Raw genomic sequence first — 6,858 nt, 5'->3', positions numbered from 1 at the left:
CCTACTTGAAATCTCAATGCTCTTGCAACATTCAAGATATGCCTATGTTTTCTCTCCACCCGACCGTTTTGTTGCGGCGTCCCAACACACGAAGTTTGATGCAGAATGCCATGAGTCTCAAAGTATGATTTCAAGCTTTTAAATTCTGTTCCATTATCACTTTGAACAGTCCTGACTTGCTTGCCAAACTGACGTTCTGCCATGGCACAAAATTTCTCAATAATATGTGCTACTTCACTTTTTTCCAGTAACAAGTAAACCCACACAGCACGAGAATAATCACCAACAATGGTTAGAAAGTAAATTGCACCACAAGAGGCAGGTACTTTATAGGCGCCCCATGTATCACAATGAATTAGAGAGGAACAATCATTAACTTTATGTTTACTTTCAGGAAAAATTTCCCGTGTTTGTTTTGCTCTATAACAAACATCACATGGCTTATCTCCTTCAGTTCTACTATTTAATTTATCTACTTTAGGGAGAAAAGATAATATCTGTTTAGACGAATGCCCTAATCTGCGATGCCATAACTCCCATTCACCCATACCTCTTGTTCTATTCGCTCGAACCGGTACTGCTCCTTTAAAATGATAGACCCCATCACACTGCTCACCCAAGCCAATCAGAATCCTCGAGGTTTGGTCATGTATCACACAGCTTGTCAGTAAAAGTGATAATACATTTTATCTCTTGCAATAATTTTGCTACGGAAATAAGGGTGCAGGTCATTCTTGGTATAAAAAGCACATGATGCAGATTAATATTTCCACCCAAATGTAAAGTCCCTTCCTTCACTTCAGTGGTTTGCTTCCCATTGGGAAGTCCCACCGGACACGGTGTAATATTTCGTGCATCCATCAATAAGTTAATTTCTCCAGTCATATGGTGCGACGCCCCGAAATCAATTATCCAATCAGTAGAATTTTTCTTACCATAGAATTTTTCATTAGTCCTGGTTTTGTAAGCATCAAGCATGCTTATGAGAGACTGCCACTACTCGTTATTAAGCATGTTTAGTCCGGTCCTATCTTTGTCCGTCACAGCTACATTAGCACCCACCTCACGCCCTCATGATGGTTGAACAACATAAGTTTTTGCTGAACCTCGGTCACGTCCACTAGAGGGTCCACCTCATTTTCCTCAACCTGCTCCATCCCTGGTTGACGTAACGCGGGGTCACCGTTCCTTTCGTTGTTGACAACCATGGTGACCGATGATCAGCAAGACTCGTCAGCAACTACTCAACTGCTCAACTTTAGGAAATACGTCTCTATCAGCCTGTCCGCTACAACAAATAGTAATGGCTAGAGGTGCGTCACAGTCTCAGGCTTCATCTTCAATGTCTGGTGGGCCGAGTGTCGTCGGCATAGCGTCGTGCGGATCTACATCGGAAGCCAAAAGGGATCAGTTCGGGTTTGGCAAGAGCGGAAGGAATATGTTGGGGTTCTACACCGTCGAAGCCCCTGGCTTGAAGATCACCCCTACTGTCAATCGAATGAAGATTGCAGACGTAGGCTAAGAAGGTAAGAAATCTTGAAGACGAAGATTGAACTGAAGGATTGCAGAGTGCAGACTGAGCCGCACCTCTGTGTAGTGTGCTACGGCAATCGGCGGTGGCGGGAGCGGAAGCAATATGTCGGGGTTCTACACCGTAGCCCCTGGCTTGAAGATCACACCTATTGTCGATCGAACGAAGATTGCAGATGCAGACTGAGAAGGTAAGAAATCTTGAAGACGAAGACTGAACTGAAGGATTGCAGAGTGCAGACTGAGCCGCACCTCTGTGTAGTGTGCTACTGCGGTCGGCGGTGATCTTCAAGATCGCCCCCACTGTCGCCCTCGTTAAGAGTTGGAGCCAGTGGATCCTGCTGCACGCAGGAAGCCGCTCGCTACCAAGGCAACTCATAAATCTGCACCGACCACTGGAGGTGTGAAGAAACCTCATAGATACCGTCCAGGAACTGTTGCCCTCCGTGAAATTCGTAAGTACCAGAAGACTACGAAGCTCCTCATCAGGAAACTTCCGTTCCAGAGACTTGTTCGTGAAATCGCTCAGGACCTCAAGATGGATCTTTGTTTCCAAGGCCACGCCGTGTTGGCTTTGCAGGAGGCGGCCGAGGCATATCTAGTGGGATTGTTTGAAGACACTAACCTCTGTGTCATCCATGCCAAGCGAGTCACGATCATGCCCAAGGACATCTAGTTGACTCGTAGGATCTGTGGTGAGAGGGCCTGCAGCTGGTGTTTCCAAAGACAGAGAGATGGCTCTGCTCGCCAGTCCACTGGAGGAAAGGCACCCAGGTTTTATAACTCATAATTTCATATATGGACAAATCCAGTATAAATTACTAGCAAGTTTTTTCACTATCACTATCATTATCATTATCATTAAAATTCATCATTAAAATTACTAGCAAGTTTTTTCACTATAGTGGAAACTAGGACACAACAGAGGAAGAATAGAAGGGAAAGCGTTAAAGCCGTTACTATCTCTCCAGAATACGTTTCCCTTTCTTCTTTCCTCTTTTGCTGGAATAGAACTCTTGAGCAGTGTAATCTGTTCACTCCTTACTAATAAGAAAACTATATAGAAACCAGGAAGCAATAGAGTGCTTTTGTTGGAGTGGCTGTGCTTATAAAGGAAAGGAGAGGAGAATTGAAGAACATATGACAAAGAATCGAAAGGTGTGTGATCTATAAACAATGAATCAGAGACAAATAGCATGTAAACGTGGTGAGTTAAGAAAAAAAAAATCATGAAGAAGTTGAACTACCTCCCAGGGATGAGAACTTAAAGGTGAGTGGGGATTCTTTAAGTTCAAAGAGTCATAGAATACGGAAGACCCAGTAAATTACAGAACTTGGGGAAAGAAGAAGAAGAAACCCGAATGTCAACCTCTCCTTCTTTTGCTGTTGTATTACACCATTACACCCAAACCACTCCATCACCGTTGATGATCATCTTCTGAGGGTCCTGGGAGATGAAAATCTATCATGGGTTTGTTTTATAGAAAGTCGACAATCTCGACGTTAGCACATAAATGCACGGGAAAACTGGTCTTACTAACACCTGTCGCAAGGTGTTACTCTAAAAGGTCAAATCCGAGTAAGTAGCAAACTGAACTTTAGGTGAGTTACAGTGGTAGGTGTTGGGGAAGATGGGGTCATTGTAACTTAGGAGGAGAAGCTCTGAAGCGCGTCTGAAGACACTGTTTTTATAATGTTATTTGCCCCCACTCAGTTTTATTGAGTTTGCTATTGGGTTACAGGCAAATTCGTTCCTAGGATACAACAGAGCCTTGGGCGAGAATCTGCAACCAGCAAAGTTGAAGAGTCTCCAAAGAAACCTTCTGTGAGACTGTAGCAGACCGGACTGAGAGAGAGAGAGATAGTGAATTTCAAAATTGTGTATTTGGAGTATGATTCATGCTCCTTAAATAACTTGTGAAGAGGTATGAGGAAAAGGTATGTGCTGGTTTAGAGAAGGCACCTTGAACAGTCACAGTTTCAACCATTGTGACTGTTTAAAAAGTTGTTAACAGTTGGTGACTGTTAACTTTGAATTGTGCCTCTTGATCACACCCGATCGAATTGTGACCGTTGATCTCATCAATGGTGATCAACGGTCATCAATGTACCAAAACCAGAGCCGCCCATCGCAAGCCACGCGGGTGCGAGCAAAGTGTGAGCAAAGTGCGCCTCTAAAGCGCCTCATTGCACCACACACGCGCGCACACGCGTGCGCGCGTGTTGCGCGGTATCAAATCCCCATACTCTCCTCTACTAATTCTAAGGAGTGTAAATCAGCTCCTATTGAAATATTGAAAACAAAACTTATAATTCGTATGCGCGCGTGTTGCGCGGTATCAAATCCCCATACTCTCCTCTACTAATTCTAAGGAGTGTAAATCAGCTCCTATTGAAATATTGAAAACAAAACTTATAATTTTCCAATGTGGGACAAGTTCAAAACTGGGTTTTTGTAAGAGAAAACTGATTTTTTCAAACAAGTGTACAGGTGCAATTTCTCATGTAATTGACCAATCAAACCCATTGGATTTAATCTCTTATGAGATTAAAATCAAACAATCGCCCACATTGATTGATCAATTACATAGTTCTCTCTCAATCCAATCTACTATGACACAGTTATGCATACAAAAGGTGTTTATCAACTTAAACCTCTTGTTAGTACAGTTATCTCAGAGCCTTGTCAAAGTTATTGGTGATAATACCTTAAACCAACTACTCTCAAGACAGACCAGAGACACCTATACACATAAAAATGTTCAGTCTCTGCAAGAGTTTCAAATTTTGCTCAGCACTGTTATGGCCATGTGCTTCTTTCCTGGTTTCATGAACAATCCCGAGAGCAAACCCAAACCCTCATGAGAAGCAGCACCACTTCTATGTTCACATAGGTGAAGTTCCACTATGTGCTCCATTATTTGACACATTTCAGAACTTCATTAAGAGTTTATTTCAACCTCTCATCATAACGGACAGCACTGTTTATGTTGTGATGGGAAATTTCTCAATGTCAGTGCCAACAGTCACATTGCTGTAACTTGTTATTACCCATTAAACCCAATACTGATGGCTTTTCAGTTCATGTTGGGTTACCATTACAGGTGACTAAGTAAAGGGTTTTAATCTCATCTCTTTAGTTGTCATTCTTACCAATTCTTTGGCTAAACCATTGGTAAGAGGATCAGCCAAGTTTTTACTTGACCTCACATAAGTTATAGTGATGACTCCATCTTGAAGCAGTTGCCTAACAAATTCATGTCTCAGACTATGTCTAGACTTACCATTGTAGGTACCACTGTAGGCCCTTGACAGAGTTGCCTCACTATCACAGTAAATGGAAATTGGAGGCATAGGACTAGGCCAAAGTTTTATATCCAATAATAAATTCCTAATCCATTCAGCTTCTTTTCCAACAGCCGCTAAGGCTATGAATTCGGATTCCATGGTCGAGTGAGATATACAAGTTTGTCTCTTGGATGCTCAAGAGATCGCACCCCCACCAAGGACAAAAATCCATCCAGATGTGGACTTGTTATCTCCATTACCAGTAATCCAACTTGCATCAGTGTACCCTTCTAGTACAGCTGCATAATCACAATAAAACAAGCCAAGTTCCAAGGTTCTCTTAAGATACCCAAGAACTCTCCCAATTGCCTTCCAGTGCTCTGCACCGGGATTACTTGTAAACCGACTGAGTTTACTTACTGCAAATGCAATATCAGGTCTAGTACATAGCACAGCATACATCAAGCTTCCTAATGCACTAGCATACTCAAGTTGTGCAATTGCTCTGCCATTATTTTCTACTAGTTTTATACTAGAATCATATGGTGTGCTATATTCTTTAAACCCTAAATGCTTAAATTTCTCAAGTACTTTCTCAGTATAATGTGATTGGCTTAATGCATAGCCCCTACTATGCTTTTTAACTTTTATTCCCAATATGGTATCTACTTCTCCCAAATCTTTTATCTTAAAAACAAAGGATAAGTAGTTTTTAGTTTTATTTATGCCAACCATATTTGTACCCACAATAAGCATATCATCTACATAAAGACACACAATTACTCCATAATTTTCAGTGAATTTTGAGTATATGCATCTATTAGCACTATTATGTTTAAAACCAAAAGCTAGAATGCAAGAATCAAATTTCTCATGCCACTGTTTAGGTGCTTGTTTTAATCCATATAGTGATTTAACCAATTTACGGACTTTCTTCTCGTTTCCAGGAAGAACAAATCATTCTGGTTGTTCCATGTAAACCTCTTCATTTAAATTACCATTTAAGAAAGTAGTTTTAACATCCATTTGGTGAACAGATATGTGATAAATTGATGCTAATGCTATAAGTGTTCTAATAGAAGTTGTTCTAGCCACTGGTGCATAAGTGTCAAAGTAATCAATCCCTTCCTTTTGACTAAATCCTTTGGCTACCAATCTAGCTTTAAAAGTTTGCACAGTTCCATCAATGTTGTATTTTCTTCTAAACGCCCATTTACATTTTATTGGTTTTGATACTGGAGGCAGATCTACTAGTACCCATGTGTTATTTGACATTATTGAATCAATTTCATCATTTATAGCTTCCTTCCAAAAGGCAGCATCTCTAGAGGTCATGGCCTCACTATAGGTTTTTGCATCATTTTCAATGTTTAGGACAATGGGTATTTTATTTAAAATCTTCTCTCTATCAGCCTCAACCAAAAATATAATTAACTGAGTAGAGATAAAATTTGAACCTAAGTGTTTCTCTGTTCTTTGTCTTTGACTTCTTCTAAGTCCTATTGTAGGTGTTATAGTTGTGTCATTTCTTCTTTCAGTCTCATTATTATCAATAGGTATTGAGATCTGAGTTTCTCTGTCATTTCCTATGGATTCATTTTCTACAGGTTCAGAACACAGTTTATTTTCAAAGAATTTAACATCTCTAGTTTCAATTATTATGTTGGACTCTAAATCTGGAAGCCTATAGGCCTTGCTATGTTCTACATATCCAACAAACATACTTTTCTTAGCTCTGAGTCCTAATTTGGTTCTTTTAGGATCTGGAACTCTATAATATGCTAAGCACCCCCACACTTTTAGATATGCTAAATTAGGTTTTCTTCTTGTCCATAATTCATATGGGCATTTGTCATTAACTCTAGAAACAATTCTGTTATGTAAATGACAGGCTGTTAAGAGTGTTTCCCCCCACAGGTTTAAGGGTGCATTAGCTTTTAACAACATGCAGTTTATCATTTCTGTAAGTGTTCTATTTTTCCTTTCAGCCAGGCCATTCTACTGAGGGGTATAGGGAGCAGAACACTGATGTATTATTCC

This window comes from Nelumbo lutea, chromosome 6, assembly GCF_056320005.1.
Source record: "Nelumbo lutea isolate HS-2025 chromosome 6, American lotus-T2T, whole genome shotgun sequence".
NCBI classification, from domain to species: Eukaryota; Viridiplantae; Streptophyta; class Magnoliopsida; order Proteales; family Nelumbonaceae; genus Nelumbo; species Nelumbo lutea.
This window is presented reverse-complemented; position numbering follows the sequence as displayed.